Source organism: Manis javanica, chromosome 2, assembly GCF_040802235.1.
Source record: "Manis javanica isolate MJ-LG chromosome 2, MJ_LKY, whole genome shotgun sequence".
Classification (NCBI taxonomy): Eukaryota; Metazoa; Chordata; class Mammalia; order Pholidota; family Manidae; genus Manis; species Manis javanica.
Genome location: NC_133157.1, coordinates 65,641,685 through 65,663,220, shown reverse-complemented (window position 1 = coordinate 65,663,220; position 21,536 = coordinate 65,641,685). Strand labels below are relative to the sequence as shown.

The 21,536-nt window shown below is 39.6% G+C and overlaps 1 protein-coding gene across 1 annotated transcript in view; it reads left to right on the top strand.

Annotated features, from left to right (window-relative positions):
* KANK1 (KN motif and ankyrin repeat domains 1) overlaps positions 1 to 21,536 on the top strand; it is a 179,434-nt gene that overhangs the window by 58,840 nt on the left and 99,058 nt on the right. The window contains exon 2 of the mRNA XM_036991128.2: positions 3,124 to 3,252. The gene's annotated coding sequence lies outside the window, so the exon portion shown is untranslated. The remainder of the gene's footprint in view (positions 1 to 3,123; positions 3,253 to 21,536) is intronic.

Below are 21,536 nucleotides of genomic sequence, written 5' to 3'. Positions count from 1 at the left end.
TAAGTATACCACTCATGTTACCACTCATAGACCACTGGAGCACAGACTGGGTCAGTCATTCTGTAGGGCAAGTTACCAACAATATCAAATCCATGTAGTTTCCATACATTTGACCCCTAATGTTATCCCTAGGAAATAATTAGTGATGCATTTGAGGATACTCATCTCAGCATTATCTGTATAACCAAAAATTGGAAGTGACTTAAATACTTCAAGAGAATTTATTACATTTGATATTAGATATTAAAATTGATTATTGTACAGACATTAAAGGTATAGGAGACTATTAAGTGACACAACGCTTCCATCAGAATAAATGGGGAAAGCAGGTTTTAAATGCTGCCATATGATTCACTTTCGATAAAAAAAAATTGTATATGCATACACATTTGTGTATCATGTTTATAAATATGCTATGCTTGCATACCAAGGTGGAAGTAGAATCAAAACATGCTGGTAGTACTACAACTTTTTTCTTTATTCGTATTTGATTTTTTAAAACTTACAGTAAAGAAAAGCACTAGTTTGCAGGGAAAACAATGTTTAAAGTTACCTTTTTAGCAATTCAGCATAAATCACACAGGTTACACAAAGGTGGTCATAAAGTATCTAACTGAATGTGTACTTTGTTCTGCTGATCTGACACATTTTAGTGTCTGAGTCTGTTTTCCTCTGTTAAATGAATGAGTGTCATTTACCTAAATCAGGAAAACACAGCTTAGATGTTCAGACATGATAGTGTACAGTTGTTGAATAGTTCTGTAAGGTTTCTTAGGGAACCAAAACCAGGTGTTCAAAGGTGGTGTTGGGAGAGGGAGGATGGAAGTGTTTGCAGTCTGTCCGTTTCATAGTCAAGCTCTGTGTCTGTGGAGAGGCAGGAGCAAAGGAGTGAGAGAGCAAAGGGGTGGGAGCTGATGGGTCGGGTAAACTTCAAGGTAGAAAAATGACCAGCACAAACCTTTTGGCCAATAACTACAGTTCTTGACAGGGTATTCTCTGCTTGTCTCCATTTGTCCTTGTTTTTCATCAATCCCCTACAGTCTGCAGTCCATGCCAGTCCTACCAAAAGCCATCTTCAGGGGTCACCAATGACCCCCTTACTAATTGTTGAATCCAGTGACATCTTGTTAATCCCATGCCCAACCTTTGGCGTCGCTGACTTTCTGGGGGTAGTCTGCCTCTCCACCCTCAGAGTCATGCTCTCCTGTAACCAGTCCCTTTGTGTCTCCATCAGCTCTTACTCTATCTCCCTTGTTCCTTCACTGGGTTTTCTGCTCGTTCCCCCTTAGAACCCTCACTGAGTTCTGGATCTTCAATGACCACCTTTCTTGAGGGAAAAGCCCAGCAGCCAGTCATCTTTCCCCACTGTGAGTCATCCCTGCTACTGTAGGGGATTCGGTCAAAAGTGGTTTTTGAAATCAGAACATGTTCACTCTGACACAAAGTCTACAGACATTGGATGTACTTAAGAACTCCTGGCTCCATGAGAAGTCCCCCCTAGATTGTTTGAATGATCTGCTCTTTGATAGAATAAGCTCCTTGTGTGAGCCTCTCCACACAAATAAAAATATTGGAGTTAATAAAAGAATCATCACTCAAGGCACAGAGGCTTATAAATTTCAAAAGCCATTTGCAGAGCTCATGCAAACAACATCAGGTTTGTAAAAACCCTACTGTGGTCCACTGTGAGGTGAAAGTGACTTAAAACCATCAGAATAGTCCCTTTCAAGCTGGACAACTAAGCTCAGTAAACACGAAACAGTGAACAATAGCATTAAGAACCCGTGTGATGGTTATTTATGTTGTCTGGAAGGTAGGCATTGCTCAGGCCAAGGACTCAAGCTGGACCTTGACAGGGGGAATAAGAAAAGCTATGTTTTGCTTGGGGAATGATAGGTGTAAAGACAGGGTGTAAGAGTGTGTGTCCTTTGGAACATGACAAGACTTATCTGACCAGGACTGAAGTGTTTTGTTGGAAACTGGAAGACAATAAGATAAAGTAGAATAACCTGAAAGTCAGCAGAGGAGTTTACATTTGATGGAAGAGAACATTACCACCACCATGGATATAGATGGGAGAGAATGCTGGATTTGGAAATTAGAAAACCAGAAAACTTTAGAGTTGGAGGTATCCTATAAGGGTGGAGGTAACTGATTCTTTTGATCATCTTCTGTGTTTCAGGTGCAAGATCTCACAGTTGTTATTCTTGCAGCAATGTTAGGCTAAATGTCAGAATTCTCATTTTAAATTCAGCAAACTGAGTTTTGAGGAAACATAGCTCAGTCTAAGTTTCTCAGAGTGCCTGCACCAGTATTCAAGCCCAGGAATGTCTGACTTCAAAGCACAGTGGGGATGAAGAACATTGAAATCAGTTCTTCATTTTATAGTCAAGAAAACAGAGACCCAGGAGACAGGGAACTGTTCAAGGTTACACAGATACTAAGATGAAAGCAGTTGCTGTGCAAGAGAGAGTGGACAGGTGGTCTGCAGAGGCTGCTGTCGTAGGGCACCAGAGAATTTGGTGTAGTGGGGGCATAGGAATGTACGAGCAGAGAGCAGTAGAGGTTCAAGAGAAGGTGACAGCAGACCCATCTCAGTGTGGGAAGATGATGGAGAGGGATGACTTAAAAATAATGTCGAGCTGTTAATCCCAGGGAACTGTCATTTACAGAGAAAACCTTTCCTGGAGCTAATTTTAAGAGAAAGACCACTATGGAGCAGTTTGATTCTGAAATGACAAGAGATATCAAAATTAAAAATTGATGGGTTTCATGAACTGACTTATGAATGTATTGACAAAAACACAGAGAACAGTAATGGAGTTGAAGGGGAAAGGCTGTGGGGAACCAGCCCTTTCCTTTAAAGTGGTGCTGAGATACCCCTAGAGCAAACGACTAGCTTTATCTAACGCACAGGGTAACTCCCGTTTGCCTGGTATCCTAGATTCCCTCTTACACTGGCCTGCCCCTTCTGTGCCTGACAGGGACATGGGTTGACTGTGCTTTGGTTTCTGCACTCCATAGCTGTCTCTGGTAATTTATTCCCCTCTTCTATGGTCTCCAGCCTAGAAAGGAGTATTGCTCCATAACATTTCCCTCAACGAGATTCTTTTTTTCTTTCAGAGTGATTGTCACAGTACTGGATGGACTGCTGACCAATTATTGAATTACTTCCATCTTTTGACCACACTAGGAAATTGTCCATGGAGTTGATATATTTATTGCAGTAATTTCTGGCCTTACATGATTTAGGTAAGGTATACTTTTTTCCGTATAACTATCATGAAGTTGTCCTGTTTGCCGCCTTTAACTTTGCTTTTCAGAGAATTGAGTCCATTTTTTCCTCCTACCTTTTATGCTCTAGTAATCCCTTCAGAGGGCTCTTAATCTGCAAATGTATAAGACTGCAGAAAAGACTTTTATGGGATGAAATATGAGCAAGCTGACTGACTCTGAAGAATAAAAGGGAAAATGTATTACTCTTCAGATTAAATCAGTAGAAGTCCCCTATTTCCATAAACCCAATATGTATAGAGTAGATTACACTAGAGAAACTTAATAGATTAAGAGGAGTATTATTAAGGCCATTGGGGAAAAAATGGAGATACTTAAATATTAATATACTGCTGGCTTTGTTCAGGTAAAGAAAGTATACAAATACAGAGAATTCAAAAGAAAAGAAATTTGTTATTCCACTTGCAGAGACAAGCAGTGTTAAACTTCTGCATTATTTGTAATATTTGTTTTAATATTATTTGTATTACAAATATCTAATGATATGTGTGTGTTGATTTGCTGGATTGTTGCAAATGAGTAACATTTATCACATGCTTGTTCTATGCCAGGCTCTGTACCAAGCCCTTTACATACATTAATTTATTAATTCTCAGAACCCTGTAAATTGTGACTTTTCTTCTCCTCATACAAACATAAGAAAATTGAGGCTCATAGAAATTAAATGACTTGCCCATGCTCACACAGCTGGTAAACCCACTCAGGAGTTGAACCAATTTGATACCAAAGCCCATACTGGGCTTTTTTTACATACTTCCTTCCCTTAACAAAGTGCTTATTTCTTTTTTTCTATAACATCATTTTAAATGATGGCATAGTGCTCATTTATGTGCATATACAAAGACACTTTCTATCCCTTTCTCTCTTCTTCTTCTTCTGGTACCCATAATGCGAATATTGTTCCATTTGGATTGGTCACACAGTTCTCTCAATATTCTTTCATTCATAGAGATCCTTTTTTCTCCCTGTGCCTCAGCCTCTTTTTATTCCTCTTGTCTAGTTTCTATTTCATTTATCATCTTCACCGTATCCAATCTGCTTTTAATCCCCTCCATTGTGGTCTTCAATGATTGGCTCTCTGACTGGAATTCATTTCTGTGTTCTTGAATATCTTTCTGTACCTCTGTTAGCATGTTAGTGATTTTTATTTTGAACTCCCTTTCAGGAAGAGTCATGAGGTCCATGCCATCTTTCTCAGGAGTTATATTAATTTTACTCTGAACCAGGTTCCTTTGGTGTTTCATATTTGTATATGGCGCCCTCTAGTGTCCAGAAGCTCTACTCTTTGGAAATGCTCAGCCAATGGAGCAATGTCGGGGGTCACAGGGGACTGGTATTGGTGTCGGGCGGGGTGGGGGGGGTAGGAACGAGCTTTTTTCTGCTTCCCAGCCACTATGCCTGTCTCCACTGCCTGAACCAGTGGGCCAAGCACAGAGGCATAAGCCTCTATGCCTTGCGTTTGCAGTTACTGTAGACAGATCTTCCCTCTGGCTGGCCTAACACCAGGGTAGGGTTTGCTGGTTTGCAAGCCAGGTGGGGCTGGCTGGGTGAAAGGCACAGTAGGCTGCCTATCACGGAGGGTTCCCTGGAGCTGCTGTGTAGCCAGCCAGAGAGCTGGAGCACCTGAAAATCGTGAAAGCTCTCAACCTGCTGGGCAGAGTGCACCTGGACAATTTTGTCTACCTGTCCTTTCTCCTGAGCAGTATGCTCTGTGCAATCCTTGCCCCTTTAGCAGCCCTCCTGCTAAGGGCATCCTTGTTAGGAAGTCTGTCAGACCACCTGCCCTTTCTTTGTCCCATAGCAGCTGGATATGGATCCCTGCTTTCCCCAAGCGGCCAGAATCTCAGTCTCTCCGAAACAGCTATTATTAACCTCGTTTTACAGAGGAGGAAATTGACTTGGGGGAATGAAGTGACTGGGCCACTTCAGGCCATGGAAGTGGTCAGTGGCAGAGCTGGGCGTGTACGCTAAGCCTCTGACTGTAGGCCCTTGCCCTCGGTGCTTGCTGACATAGTGCTAAGCTGAGGAGGGGCAGGTGTAGATACCCAGCTCTACAGATGTACTGGGAAATGGAGTAGCAAATGAGATGTCTCCTGGGCGAAGGCAGCAGAGTTGGAATAAGGAAATGGACATAATTGAAAGGGAGGCAGGGACCCAGTTGGGGGGATGGGGGAAGGAAGCTGTAGAAGAGAGATCATAAAAAGGTGGGGAACCTAGGGAGAGTGCAGGGCCCACAGGGTTGCTGAGGAGATGAGGGAGGGGGCTTCATCTTGGTGCGGGGGAGAAAGGAGGGAGGGAAGAAATGGAGGATAGAGACTCAGGTGCTTTGTGGTAGAAAGGAATATTTAAACGGACTCAAACTTAGGGCCTGAATATAACTCCTGAACACAGAAAGAAGAAAATATTTGTTGAGATTTGGAGTGGTGGGTTTGGGGTTTTGGATTTGAGAGAGGGGAACTATTTATAGTAGCCCTTGTGTGGGGTGGCTGTCAGGCCGTCTGCAGTCCTGAGATCCCCTCGCTCAGAACTTTACTACTGCAGTGACCACATTTACACCCTCCAGTTGGGGGTGCAGGGTTTTCTAATAAGTAGAGAAACAAGAAGCAATAGTTCTTTTTTGGTTCTAGAAACCTTTGTTAGCTGTGCTGATAGTCAGGCAATGGGTAAGTGAAGTGGGGGATGGTAGATGGTTCCTTAGTCTGTAAAATGAGTTAGACTAGCTGACGCTTCCAAACGCCCATGCTAAACGTCTCCCATAGCATTTTCCGATTCAACTCTACTCTTCACTGAGTCTCCTGCCTATGACCTCCTTTACTAGACAGTTTAGCAAGTCAGCATTTTAATTTTATGATTCAGATTTTTTTCTTAGATATTTTGCTTACAATTAAAAGCAATCAATGTACATTGACTATGAGGGCCGGTGTGAATGGGCTTTTCCTGCTGTCATTGTTTCTTGAACACTGCGTTCCAGCTCCCCTGGCCTCCATTCAATTCCCGAAACATGCCACCCTCTCTCCTGGTCCTGGGATTCTGCAGGCGCTGTTCCTTTATTTGGAACATGTGCTGTGCATGTGTATGCATCCACACACACGCACACACATATGCACACACACACACGTGGCCACACACATTTCTGTGGCTTACTCCTTGTTCACAGGCAGTTCTGAGAGAGCTCTGGAACAGGCTTCCCCTTTCACTAGGCCTATGTCCTTGGGCAAGTTACTTTTCCTCTTCCTCATCATCAATAGTACTTCTCTCTGTTGCTGGGAGGCTTAAGTGGGTTAATGTATGCAAAGCTCTCAGATGACCCCTCTGTACACAGAAGAGCCCATCAGTGGTTAACTGGTACCTCTGTCATCTTCCAGGCTTCAGCTTACCTTGTGCCCCAGAGAGTGCCGTCCTGTCCAACATGAGTCATTCCCTCCGGTATTCTCTATCTCATTCATATCCTGTGTTTTTCCCCTCTGAGCACTTACCAATATGTAATTACTTTTATTTACTTTTTTCTGTTTCCCCCCTGTGGTCTATAACTCCACAGGGACTAGGGGCTTTGTCTGTGTGGTCCACAGCTAGGTCTCTGGTGCTTAGCATAGAATATTTGTAGAATGAATGAATGAGTATCACCATCTCCAAGCATAAGATTGCACACAAATTCACCTACATTTTATTATTGTGGTTTTATGATTTTGTTTCACATTTTTAAGTATTTCATCTGCATGAAACTTAGTTTAAAGTATGAATTGAAATATGAATGAAAGTTATTTTTTTTCCCAAATACGCAGCCAAATGCAATTTTTGTAATTTGTTTAAAGAAAGCTCCAACCCAAATTATAGTCCTTAGGGACTCTGGCACTGTTTTTGTTTCTTTTGTTTGTTTTTCTGTCCTTTTTGCAAAAGGTAAATGCAGAAACTGTTCATCGACTTGAGCCAAAGTCTTCATGTGTTTGCTGGCCTAGTACCCATGAAGACGCTCCTGGGGTCAGCTCCTGTGACTTACCTTCCATGAGGAAAAAAGGCATAATGTTACCAATTTAGGGACTTGTTCCATTTGTTCATTAGCTAATGTCACTAAGCTGGCTAGATATTTTAGGCAATCTTGTTTTAGATATTCTGACTCCTATTTGTAAAAAAAACTATTGAAACCTGGAAACTACAACATTCCAATGACCAAATTACTTTTCTTTAACTGCCTCCTGCATTTAAATGAGGGCTTGGCAGGCCATGTATTCTAATTTTTGGTTTGGAAATACTGGTCATTCTTTTCCATATTTTAACTTTTAAAATTGAAACTAATGACAAAAATAAAACATATCTGTTGTCATATAATCAAACCATAAAGCATGTATATAGAAAAATAATTGGCTCTTGATTTCTTTTTCTGAACAATGCCATGAAATCACTTTCTTATACACATCAATCGGCTTTTGAAACACTTAAGCCTTTGTTTTCTGGCTGGCAGCATCTAAGAGAAATTACTAACTGTTATTTTCCCAGGGCTTTAAACACCAGGCTCTGCTTAGTTTGCGCAAATCACTGGATGTAATCTTCCAGAGGGCAGGGGCTCAGGCACATTCTGGAATGTGGTACAATCTGGTAAAGATTTCTGTTTCACTACAGAGGAAGGATAGGGACTTAAGAGGGAAGACAGTTGAGTGGGAAAGGAGAAATTCTAATTCATGAGGGCGCACATTTAGTGAAAATGTTTTCATTGTATTATATGACAAGTAGTTTGATTTCTGGGGAAACAGGATGGCAGATGGGGTGCTGTCAGGTTATAAAATATTTAACAACTTTGTCTCTCATCATGCTCTCTTTTTTTTTTTTTTTTGGTTCCATGAGAATGGAAGATGAATGTGGGGTGGAGTAGGGGGGAGTAGGGGGGAGAGCAGAGTGACTCCCTGAGCTGTGCCCTTCACAGGGGCATTAGAAGCATACAGTTGGCTGCCCCTGATCTATGGCACTGCAGTCCAGAGAACTGTGAGGGTTTCTGTAAGTGATGGGGGCTCTGGACTTAGGGAGAATTGCACTTGTTGGGGTTTTCACAGTGCCCACCTTATTACACTAGAGAGGTGAGTTTCATTGCTTAAGGGGACAATTTACGGCAATGGGCTGATCTCCTTGTTTTAGCTCTTTATGTTTTTCTGCCTCTTAATAAAATGTGAAGTCACAAAGCAATTAAATTGTAGTGTAGTTTTCAGGCAGAAGGTGGAGGAAGGCTAACCAGGGGAAAAGGCTAACATGATTGACAGAGGCTGACTGAAGATTTACATTGAGAATAACTCGTTCCTCAAAACTTTCTTCATTTTCTTGTGGGAATTACGGGGTAAATCATACACCAGGAGGATGGATGATTAAAAATGTAGGAGTTATGATTTCTTTTTGACTTTGTAAATCCCTAAATCCTCTACCTTAACACAGAGTTCTCATTTCAAGAACCCTTGAGGAACTGATGGGAACCAGCCCTGCCAAGGATTAAAATGAAGCAGAAACTCTTTAGACTTTTAAATTGTTGATAAGCTTGAGATCATTTATGTTTTATAAAATGTCTTCAGACCCAGTGAAGTAGAGAATTCATGACCATTCTTTTATTCCATTAAACTCAGATCTACAAGTATAGATATTTTTGAGTACTCAAAAATACTGAACAGTGTTTGAATTGTTAGTTTCTAGAATTTTTAAAATACAAGTAGTAATGCTTAATAATGGCACTTAAAATTAGGAGAATTTTGAAAAAAGCCAACATTAAAAACTGAAAAATTAAAATTCCTGGTCCTTCTTATTCCAGCTTCATCTAACATAGAAAAGAAATTTTTTTGGGTTACCCACTTTGTATTGACAATGTCCTGTTAATCAAGAGGATTAACAAAGACATATAAGTTCTTCATGTCATCTTTTCTTATTACAGGAACAGTTTGATTTAAGAAGTTTTGGAAACCTGCCTTTTGATTTGAAGTCCACCTGTTTCCTAATAGTCACACTGAAATGGCCAAAGCAAATAGCTTAGATTAAAAGGCAGTTGTACCTTTTTGGAGAAGGATGAACCAAGAGTTAATGTGTGTGACCCAGAAAATAAGTGGCTCTAAGGATAGTGCCTTCCCTGGCGTGAATTTCTATTGGCATGACAGTACTGGGAAGAGGAGACTTACCACTTTTGTGGGCACACCCCACCCCCCTGACTTAACCATAAAAAAGCAAACCAGAACTGAAGAATAAACTGCAAAGGATCCTGCAGCACTTTAGGGTGTGCTTCTGGATGGATGGCCCATGAGCAGATTTGTGCTGAGAGAATAGGAGAATGTTCATTTCTAGAGGCTAGAGGCTGGTAAAATGGTAACAAACAGCTTTTATACCACATCAGTTAAGTCCCTTCCCAGGGTCCTGTAAGCAGGGTCATGGAAGCAGCCATGGGTGTTTCCCCGTTGGTAATGGAGGGTGTGGGACTTCTTTGGGTGTCTATTCCTGTAGATTAAATGTGGATGGAGGGACTGAAGACAGCCAGGACTGGGTGTCCTCTCAGCCCTTACCCTGGACTATTTCTCAGACAGTCGATCATTTTGCTGCCCTGGAGCCAGAGCTTATTTAGAGTCCCTGGTGACAGTTCTTTATCCCACCAGAGTATTCTTAGGCATCTGAATGCAGAAAATGCCTGCCCACACTGGTACCTCTGTCTCACTATTCCATGGTTAAGTAACCCAGTGAGGGGTTGGTGTTTTGGTCTCATATTATTTCCTTTTAATTGTGTTCATCCTCAGTGAGATGAAATTCACGCAGCATAAAGGTAAGCAATTTAAAAATAAACACTTCAACGGCATTTAGTACATTCACAGTATCCTACAGCTGCCACCTTTATCTAGTTCCAAAGCACTTTCATTACCCCAAAACCCTGTACCCACTGAGCAGGAACTCCTGCTCCCTCTTCCCTCAGCTTCTGGCAACCACTAATCTTTCTGCTCTGTGAACCTACTGATTCTGGATATCTCATATGAATGGAGTCATATGGTATGTGACCTTCTGTATTTGGCTTCTTTCACATTTCATTTTCTGGCATGTTTGCAAGGTTCATGCATGTAGCATATGGCTGAATAATAATAGTCTGTGGTACAGACACGCCACAGTTTGTTTACCCATTCATCCATCGGTGGACATTTGGGTCTTTTCCACCTTTTGATTATTGTGAATAATATGGTTGTGAACATGGACATGTAAGTATTTGAGTCCCTGTTTACAATTCTTTTAAACATATACCTAGAGATAGAATTGCTATTTAATTCATATGATATTTCTATTTAACTTTTTTGAGAAACTGCCAAACTGTTTACATTCCCAACATCAGTGCACAAAGGTTCCAAATTTCCCACATCCTTGACAAAACTTGTTATTTGTCCTTTCTTTTACTTTATCACAGCCTTCCTTATGAATATAAAGTATTTTATTGTGATTTCATTTGCATTTCCATAATGACTAATGATGTTGATCAATCTTTTTGTCTGCTTATGGGCCCTATCTTCTTCGGTGAAATGTCTTTTCAAATTCTTTGCCCATTTTTTAAATTGGGTTGTCTTTTTGTTGTTGAGTTGAAGAGTTCTTTATATATTCTAGACATGATACCAGACCTTTGTGAGATACATCGTTTGCAAATATTTTCTCCCACTCTTTAGTTTGCCTTTTCACTTTCTCCATAATGTTCCTTGGTGTACAAATTTCATTTTGATGAAGAACAAGGGATCTATTTTTTTCTTTTGTTGCTCATGCTTTTGGTATCATATGTAGGAATTCATTGCTGCTTAATGCAAAGTCAGGGAGATTTACCCCTATGTTTCCTTCTAAGAATTGTGTGCTTTAGTCTGTTATATTTAGTATATTAATCCATTTTGATTTAATTTTTCATATAACATGAGATAGGAGCCCAACTTCAATCTTCTGTATGTGGATATCTAGTTGTCTGAGCACCATTTATTGAAAAGACTGTTTTTTCCCCATTGAACAAACTATCTTTGTACCCATTTTAAAAATCAAATGGTTGTATATGTGAGGATTTATTTCTGTACTCTTAATTCTGTTCCATTAGTATGTATGTTTATCCTTATGCCAGAACTACACTATTTTGATTACTCTGGCTTTGTAGTTAGCTGGCAGTTGGGAACTGTGAGTCCTTTGTTGTTTTTCGGTGTTGCATTGACTATTCAGAGCTCCCTGCACTTTCATGTGAATTTAACAATCAGGTTTTCCACTTACGCAAAAAAAGGTTTTTAAAATTTTGATAGGGATTTCATTGAATCTATAGATGATTTTTAGTAGTCTTGCCATCTTAATAATATTAGTCTTCTAATTCATGAACACAGGTATCTTCCCATTTATTTCTTATTTAATTTCTTTCAGCAGTCTTGTAGTTTTCAGTGCACCTGTCTTTTGCCTCCTTTGCTAAATTTATTTTTACATATTCTTTTGATACATTTGTGAATGGAATTGTTCCTTGGGTTTCTTACAGATTGTATTGTTCATTCCCAGTATATAAAAACACAACTGTCTATATTTTGTTTTCATTTTTTTTAAGTTACAAGTTTAAAAAATCTTACTGGCTTTTAAAAAAATCAGATAAGAACCCCACTGTCCCTCCAAATAGTCCTTAGAGTGGCTCCTAGTTAAGTTAGATATACATCTTTCCATATATTTTATATACATATGCATGCAAATAAACTTTTTTCCTCTGAATAGACTTATACACTTGTCTACACTTTAACTAATTACTCATTTTTGCTTAAGTATATAGATTATAAATAACTTGCTTTGTTAATACATCTAGATTTACATTACTCCTCTTAAATGCTGCAGAGTACCCTGTTGGACAGATGTACTATAAGGATTTTCTTTTAATGAACATTTAGTGTGTTTTCAGTTTTTTCTATTATGAACAATGCAACACTTAACAATAGTGGACCTATATCCACTGTTGGACAGATGTACTATAAGGATTTTCTTTTAATGAACATTTAGTGTGTTTTCAGTTTTTTCTATTATGAACAATGCAACACTTAACAATAGTGGACCTATATCAATGTATACAATTGAGAATGTCTTTAAGGTTTTACTATAAGAATTGCTGAGGCAAAAGATATTCACATATTACACACATGCATCTATTTTGACAGACGGGAAGACCTTTTTTTTGTTTTTGTTTTCTGTAAGTGCCTATTTGCTCTGGGCATAGATTCTACTCACTATTATCTAAGGACACCACAATGGGTAGTTAAATGCTTGGGAAAAAAGGAGAAAAGAAGGATGTGTCTAACCCTCTTTATTTCCATACAATGTGGTAACAATAACCTAAATAGAATGTAAATAAGAAAATCCTTTTGGGTATGTTCCTGAGCTATGTAAACAAGGTGTTTTTAAATGCATTATTTGTCCAACTTCATATTGCTAGGTGAGGAGGCAGCTAGTAATGCATATGCTCTCCCTGGGCTTTGCTCTCTTTTGCCCTCTGCACACCCCACCCCACTCCTGACACATCCTTCATTATCCCAGCACCCATTGCTGGCAGCTATTCCAAAATATGAGATACTTGTTGACAGATTCTGTCAACACCCAGTGTTCTCTTTTTTGGCATCATCCAAGAAAGACCAGCTAGGGAATTTGCTAACATGTTCTAAAGTTCAAGACTTTGTTTTGGTCAAGACTAACTGAAAAGTTTAGCTAACCTCCAGAAGGCAGACCATTTTTATTTTGGGGGGTGGTCACTCTGATATTCTGTGTCTGAGTCTCATGTCTCACCCTTTTCTATACCTTTCATGGTTAGCTAAGTAAAACATAAAGAAGATGCTTTGGAAAAATGCCCAAAGAAAAGAAAGTCAAATGGAAGTGAGGAATAAAGATAACCACAGTTATGCATTTTGGGGAAGAATACCACAAAAGTAGCTATGTGTGTTTTTCGTGGAGTAGTTGCTTGAGGTCAATTTTTTGTGTTACTTGTGATGCTAACCTTGATCACTTGATTCAGATAGTATCTTCTGGGTTTCTCCACTATAAAGTGATGTTTGTCCCATTGTAATTAATAAATTCTTGGGGGCAGAAACATTGAGTCTATGCTAATATCCTATTTCTCCTCAAGCTTTCATCCACTGATTTTAGCATTCATTGGTAGATACTGCCTGCAGTAATTATTACTGTACTATTTGTCAAACAATTTTTTTATCTCCCTTTTTCATTATACATTTATTTATTTATCAGAATTCTTCTATAAGGAAGCACTGTCCTTTCATACATGTATCAATATGGCATCATGGATAGTTATTTTACTCTAAAGGTTCTAATCTAGTACTATCCTTATTATTTTGTTGCTCAAATTGTTCCAGCTTTGGGCATGGGGATTGGCCCCATTGTCCTTTGACATGTTCTTCAGATTGTCCCCAATGTCCTCTGACATGTCCCTGTCCTTTTTCAAGTATTTCTTTACTTTGTAGCACCTGCAGATGTTTCAGGGTTTTCTTCTATTTTCCTTGTCTTAGCACTAGAATCAGTCACTTCTTCAAGGAGCCTGGGGTCCTTTAATTGAAGAATGGTGTTTAGAAACCACTATCAGTAGTTGGGTGTGCACAGTGCAGTGGGGGTGTCACTTCTTCTATCTTCCATCAGTTTTAAATTGAGCTCTTCCCTGTGAGCATGAGTGTAGTAGGCCTGAAACTTGCTCTTGACTCTGATAGATGGTGAGTCATTTTGATCAGGCCACTTAATAGTGGGTTATTAAATAAGTGTTTGTAAAGAGACCTGTGGACAAATGGGTATTTTAACTATAAATGAAATGGGTTAACTTTTTGTGGCAAAACGTTTTCACATTGAAAACTAGGGTTAGCATTCAGATACCAGTTCCTCTGATAACTTTTCATGGATTTTTAACTCATTTTTAATCCATTCCATATTTTAAAAGAATAAGAATAACTTTTGGTGCTCTGTTAGTTATAGAAGATAAATACTACTGGTATTCCTATTAGAGTATTTACTAAGTCCAGTTTAATTATCCTGATTTATTTTTAAAAATTAATTATTTTTGTATAGATACTATGTGGCACAAAATTTTTGATAAGATATGTCTGTATAACTTTATGAAGTGTTACAGTCAGAGGCCATTGATTAAAATACTTTTATTACTTAGAAGCATTGCAGGCCTCTTTTCCTTGGATATCCAGAGTAATTTCTTTTGACCACTGCTTTTAATTCTTGTAAAATCTTGCCTAGATGAGATTCTGGTGCAATTCCCTTTTTCCTCTGTAATTTTTCATATTCCTATATTATATCTTAACTCTTCTGGCTGTAAGTTTCTGTGAAAATGAAGTAGTAAGTCAATGCATGTTCCATATGTGATTGGTGGGAGTTTAATAGTTACAAAGTGTATTCATCTATAGTGGTAATGTTCTTCCTGTGTGTTTTGCTCTATTTCAAAAATCATTCTTGGGTCTTAACCACCTGTTTCTTATATATGGACAAAGTTTCTTGCTCCTCTTTCAAAATACAGATGGAAGAGGAGTGGGTTTGTACAGAATTTTAAATGATGAATCTTCTCCAAGGACATTTTCCTCTTGACTTGGGCATTTTATAAGAAATGTCCATATTCTTCCCACCCCTGGTATACCATAATTAGGGAGTGGGGTTAGGTACTCCAGCTGCCAAATAAAGCCTGGTGTTACTATGTTTTGAAAATATGCCTGCCTGACTCTGACCTATAAATGCATAAATTATCTTTGCTGGATAAGAGATCTTGAAGAGCTTAAGGTAGCTTTGATAACTAATCATTGTGTGGTCACTCAGTCAGAGGAATTTACTGAGAACATCTTGTTGTGCTTGCATCCAGTATAAAGGTTAGTAGTGTTAACGCATTCCTGGTGCTTGTAACTCTAGGTATGCAGAGAGACATCGCATTTACATTTAGTATTTCTTTACTGTTAATAGTTCCTACATCCATCATCTTCTTTACCTTTTACTTTTTCTATAACAGAGGAATATTTTATTTATTATAGTAAGAAGTAATAATATGTGTCCTATTATGAATTAAGAGAACAAATGCCCTTGTTTAACTTTTTCTTTAAAAAAATCCCCAAATTACTTTCAGCGTACTATGCTTGATCCTTTTTTTTTTTTTTCATTAAGTCACAATTGAGGAGGCAGATAGGGTGTCAGTTCTTGATTTCAGCAAAAAGCCTTCTCATCCTATAGAATCTTGACTTGGGGGTCATGGATATGTTAGTGTCTAAGGCAAAAGTTAGAGCTAACATTCAAGGCACCAACAAGTATTGCTCTCTTTGTTCTGGTTCTTTATTCCATACCTTTCTTGGAGATATGGTACATGAAGATGATGATGATGCTAATATTAACTATTTACTGAATGGACACTGTGTGCCAGATATTGTGTTGGACCATTTGCAATGCCATCTCATTTGATCCTTAAAGAAACCTTCCAGTGTTTTTAGAAACAGAACTTGGGGAGTTAAATGACTCATCCAAGATTGCTCAGCTAGAAGACCAGAGAACTGTGTGAATTTTTACCTAAGTTCAGTGTTCATTCCATATAGCATCCTGTGACTGTACACTTGTCAGTAAGGATGAGAATGCCTTTAGAATTGCCTTTCTTTAAAATTATTTTTAAAATTTTGAAATATTTCAGTCTTTTTAAAATAAATTTTATTGTTAGTTTTTTTGGGGGGTGGTTCAGCTATTGTGAGGGCTTTGGTTCCTAAATGTAAAATATTAGAAATGAGGAGAGGTAATTGCTCCCAGATGGTACAATCATTTCCTTTTGTGAAGCTGAATATGACTTCTCTCTTAGACTTTCTTGCTTTCCTGTGAGTGAAAATCAGGCTGTGGAATGTTCCTATCTAGTGGCAAAGAAAATAAAGTGCTAAACATGACAGTATGTGGACTGTAAACATGAGTCGGTTGTAACTTCCGTGACCTTTAGTTTGAATGCCCCTGGCTTCACTCTGTACCCAGACACACTGTACAGAGTTTGGATTCAGGAAGCCCAGCAAACTGATGCAATGGGGAAACTTACTGGGGATAGATAAAAAGCCCTACCTTTAAACCCTCTTCTGTTTGGCCCTCCTAAATCTCTAAGATGTGAGCTTTTGATTGTGCTGCTTCATGAGGAGATCTTCTTTGGAAGAAGGAAGTCTTGAGAAAAGGAGGAGGATGGATTTTCATCCAACATATAATTAAAAACCTGCCTCACAAGTTCTGGAAAAGTGGGGTCATAGTTGTTAGGCTTAAGATGTAAAAGGGTTTTGTTGTGATGGATGATTTAGGACTTGAAGGAGATATCCAGTCACATAGTCTGAAAGGTCCCTTAGGCTGAGAAGAGAAAGGTGGAGATCATAAACACAGCAATGTCGAATAACTTAAAAGCTAAAAGACTATTTGGCTATTAGATCTGAATATAAAATAATCATGTAACTTACATCTAAGTGGTGCTTATACTATGAAATTGAAAACTGTCGGAGCATTCTGTATTTACTGTACATGCCTCAGAGGCAAGTAACAGATCCACCCACTTATAGATAATCTTTCAGAGAAAGCTCTTGTCCTGTAACAAACTATTGAAGAAATAGCTATATTGGGAAGAAGCGGTTAGTCCTGGTCTGTTTTTGTTGGTGATAGGAAGTGACTAGAAATCACACCTAAGGAAAAAATGAAATCACAGGAAAAAGGTTCCTATAATCAAATATGTGCCATTTTTAAGTCTTTGCCATTTGCAGACTCTTAAAAATTTGGGGGAATTGGCATAAGTAGAACACACTCGAGTCTACTTCCCTTAAGTTGGATACATTTTGACATGGTATTTTATCTTGTCATTAGAATGTGCTTGTTTTAGGGCATTTGGGCCTGGTGACTGTGGTGCAATGAGATATTCAGGTTCATGGAGGGAGGGTGAATGCTGCCCTCCTTGCTGCAGGTACTGTGAGGGAAGGCCCCAGGACCTGGGCACACGTAGGAGACAGAACCTCCCTCCCTCCACCCCTCTCTGTTCTCATCCCTTCCTCTTCCATTTGTTTACGCTCCTTGGGTTGGCCAAACACTCCCATCCACTGAATCTGTCATTCTCAGCAAACCCAGGGGTACAGAGGCCAGCTTGGAGGGTAGGCTTTTTGTATGACTTGGTTCGATTTTGTTTCAGATAGGGTGTGTTTTAAAGCAGGTATGGAATAGTTAGTAAAGCTTCTCTAAGTCCATTTTTGAAAAATTGGGCTTAACAATATTACATTAACATATGTAAGATGATTCCCAGCCATTGGTCATTGGGGATGCTTTTTTCATGATTTCTAAATTAGTAAGGCTCTTCTGGCTGCATATTAAATACAGGAGAATATTAGATGGGTGTCAATGATAATATGAATATAAGCTTAAAAATGCTAATCATGTCAAGTTTAATTAACTCCAAATTACCTTTTAAATGCACATCTAGGAATTTTAAGGAGCTGGGGCCAGGGTTTATTTTGTTTTCATGTGTTTTCTACCCAGCACTATTTTATGTGAACGTGTCGGTAAATGGGCAGAAGTTGTATAATGGTCATCTTTGTTAGGAACATGATATGCAATTGTGTTGTGTGCCAAGATTCTTGCTAAGCTGTCCCCCCAGTGTTGGGTCTTCAGTCTGTTTCTAGTGTTTCTCTATTATAAATAAGTCAGGGATATACAGGAAGGGCCATTCTTGGCTACAGTAATTGTTGACCGTCTGCCAGTATATGTGCGAGGCATGACATCAGACTGTGGTGGATGATACAGAGATGAATGAGACACACAGTGCTGTAGGCATGAGGAGGTGAGGGATGCTTTCTGTCTAGTGTGATAAAGGAAGGTTTCTGGGAGTGACATTTGGTTCTGCGTCTTGAGGAATAAGTAGTAGTAAGAACAGCAAATACAGGGAAACTGAACTCCCAAGAGTGAGTAAGCAATTTCAGAGTATTATGATCTGGAGCAATTTGGAGCCATCTGCTAAAGAGTCTAAAATACATTTTACAGAAAATATCCTGCTCTAAGAATATGTCCTAAATATATTAGGGGAAGAGTATGTAGTACAAGTGTATGATAAAAACTTTGCCAAAGAGCTGCTTCATTGAAAGTATGTTACTAAAGGCTTTCCTCCTATTTGCCAGTCACTTTTTGATCTTCCCTATCAGTGATTCTTTAGACCAGTCTTATAAGGGAGACTTAACATCTAATTTCCAGGTCATGAAAGGGGGGGCCTTGAGACATCCATTTCCCATAAAATCAGGATGTCACCAGCATCATATGTACAAGCAAACTGTAGCCCATTCAGTTACTCATGCCTGGACCAAGCCCTTTGGGGGTAGTATTATGTGCTACGTGGACCAGTGCTGGAGTACAGTGATAGGGGACTCCATCCTCCCTACAGAAACTAATGAATTAATTGAAGAAAGAACCAAAATAAACAACCATAACTATAAAAACAAACCTCAACTGTATGGTAAACTCTTTGAAGTTATGTGTAGGGTACTACGGAACCAGAGAAGGAACATCTATCATGGATAGGGGCCCTAGGGAAGACTTACTAGAAGAGGAAATGCCTACACTTGGTCCTAAAGCAAGGGAGGAAAAGCTAGTGAAGCTCTCCCACGGTAGGTGAAGTGATCAGCCTGGGCAAAGGCATAAAGGAGTAGAGAACATGAACACTAGGGGGAAAAACCACACACACACACACACACACACACACACACACTTTTCTACACACACACACACACACACTTTTCTATAAACTCTTTGCAGCTGGAAAGTGGAGAGAGATCAAATAGTGAATAGCTGTGAGTGAGTGCCATGCCATAGAAAAATGCTGAGTTAAAACAAAACAAAACAAAACCAAGCAGGATCAGATTTACCCAGAAAGTGAGTGGGATGGTCCAGGCCTGCTATATTGAGCATAAAGACAGGGGAAAAGAGGAGACAGAGGACGCCTTCCAATGGTGAATGTGGGGAAATGAGCAGCTTTCTCAACAGCACCTTGGTGCCCAGAATGGTGTGCCAGTGTGGCTTTGTAAGTGGATGAACACCTGGTGAGAATTTTTTTAAGGATAAGGGAGAGATGGTAGTGAGATGCCATCTGTGGGGAGCACCATGCCTGTGTCCTTAGGTGGCCGTGTGTCCTGACTCCCTTCCCATTAGCGTCGGTGGTGGTTAAACAAGCTCTGTCACATCCCGAGTTTCTGCTTCTGGGTGTCACCACTCAGTTAATTCTGTGAAATTACTATAAGCATGTTCTCCTCTTTAAAGGATTATAGGGGGAGAAAAACCATGGAGTTTTCCCCCCACATATGGCATTGAATTTTATTTATAGTGTATTTTATTTAAATATATATTTATAATATAAAAATACAAAAAATTGAAAGTAAAAGAGGCAACAATAAGTCACAGCTTTTATTTGGCCACTGCAGCTGAAAAGGAGTACTGGAATTAATGAGGTCCTGATGTGTATTCATCCTCTCAACAAATACACATTGAGCACCTGCTGTGTGCCAGACCCTGTTCTCACTGTTGTGAAAACAACAGTGAACAGAAGCAAAGCCCCTGTCCTCAAGGAGTTTACATTCTAGTGGAATCGATGGGATGAGACAGTTGTTTTAAAAACTAGTAAGAAACTGGGGAAGTGTGGTTGTCTACTCAGATTTTTATTTTTGAGTGTTTTATGCCCAGGGAAAACTTCGGGGCAGGAACTTAAATTCCAATTTTAAGATTTTCATGGGTTATTTTTAAAGCTGGTGTTCGGCTGGTCATTAGTAAATGGCACCCTCTTTTACCGTCTTTCATTCCTTTGCCTGCTGTTGGGCTGGTCAGAATAGGGCTAAGGTTTAATTTGACATACCATAATCCATTTGAAAACATGGTTAAGTCTGTTAGCCATGGGACCTCTCTTTGGGCTTGTTGGTTCTTGCACAGATTCCTGATTCCACCCAGCCTAGGATCAGCTGCACATACTTGTCTCACCCGTGTCCACGAGGGCCAGCTTTGTTTTCTTCAACCAGAAGTAGAATTCTAGAAAAAATTTCTTCCAGGGCTGTAAGAACCTCTAACTTCTTCCTTTCCATGTTCTCCTAACTGGCTGTGCTGCGAGAGAATATTATGGTAGGGTGGCAGGGAATTGTAGGCAAAGGAAAAACACTGAAATGGGCATGCTGATCTCTGGGAGCACTGTAGCACCCTCCTTCATGTTCGTGCCTCCCTTACCTGGTGTCTGTAGTGTAACAGGAGTTTTTCCTTTAAAATATCTGTGTGTGTGTGTGTTTGTATGTGTGTGTGTGTGATTTGTCCAATACAATGGACTCTTTGAAGGAAAGAAAGCTTTCAGAATTGTACAATAATTTGATGTGTATCATGTTTTACATGACAGTAGATGAGTTCTCTTTTGTTAATATTTATGTATTCTCTTAAAGACCTAAAAGAAATAGTTTTGTAAATATCCCTATTGACCAGAGTTATCTAGTTATATAGAAAAGTGTCATGGAGCACATGAGATGGTGACAGTTATGTCAAGGGCACTTGCACATGGGCACTGTCAAGGGAGTGGAAGTTTACGAAGGTGGGCTCTGGCCACTGTCTCTACTTCAGGAACAGTGCAGCCATTGTCCTGGCGGGTTTGGTTAGCCTCCTTCCTCAAGCCAAGGGGGTAAACGGGCTTGACAGGAGGGCCAGCCTCCTGTGAGTTTATCAGTGAAAGTTATCAGTTTTTAGGGTGTGCCTCTTGAACCGCACCTGAGAAGCAGTGTAAATGAAGCCAACTCATAAGGTTATTTAAGAGCCTCCACCCCAGTTGATGGTCCAGTTAGTCTCCAAGGGAGGTGAACCAAGCCAGTGTTAAGAAAGACTTTGAGTGGGATAATGGATGCATTCATACACATTGCTTCAATAACAGCATTTTCTTGGATGCAAGCTTGGGAAATAACACAGGAGTACACACTCACATTTGTTGTGCCCTTTCTGGGTCGCTGCTGGCCTCCTGCTGGGCTTCCTTGCCCAGCTACCGGTTGGAACTTGAGCCTCTGTAAGATCATTGAAAGTCCTTATGCTCTGAAAACCCAAAGCGAAGAACACTTGACTTCTGCCCCTTGAGAAAGTTAGTTGAAACAAAGCAAATAAGCAAACAAGACTGCCCGCATACATAGCAGTTTGTCCTGGCCTGGAGTAAATTTACCATGTCACTACATTGTTCACTGTGGTGGTATTACTATAATGCCATTCAGTCTTTT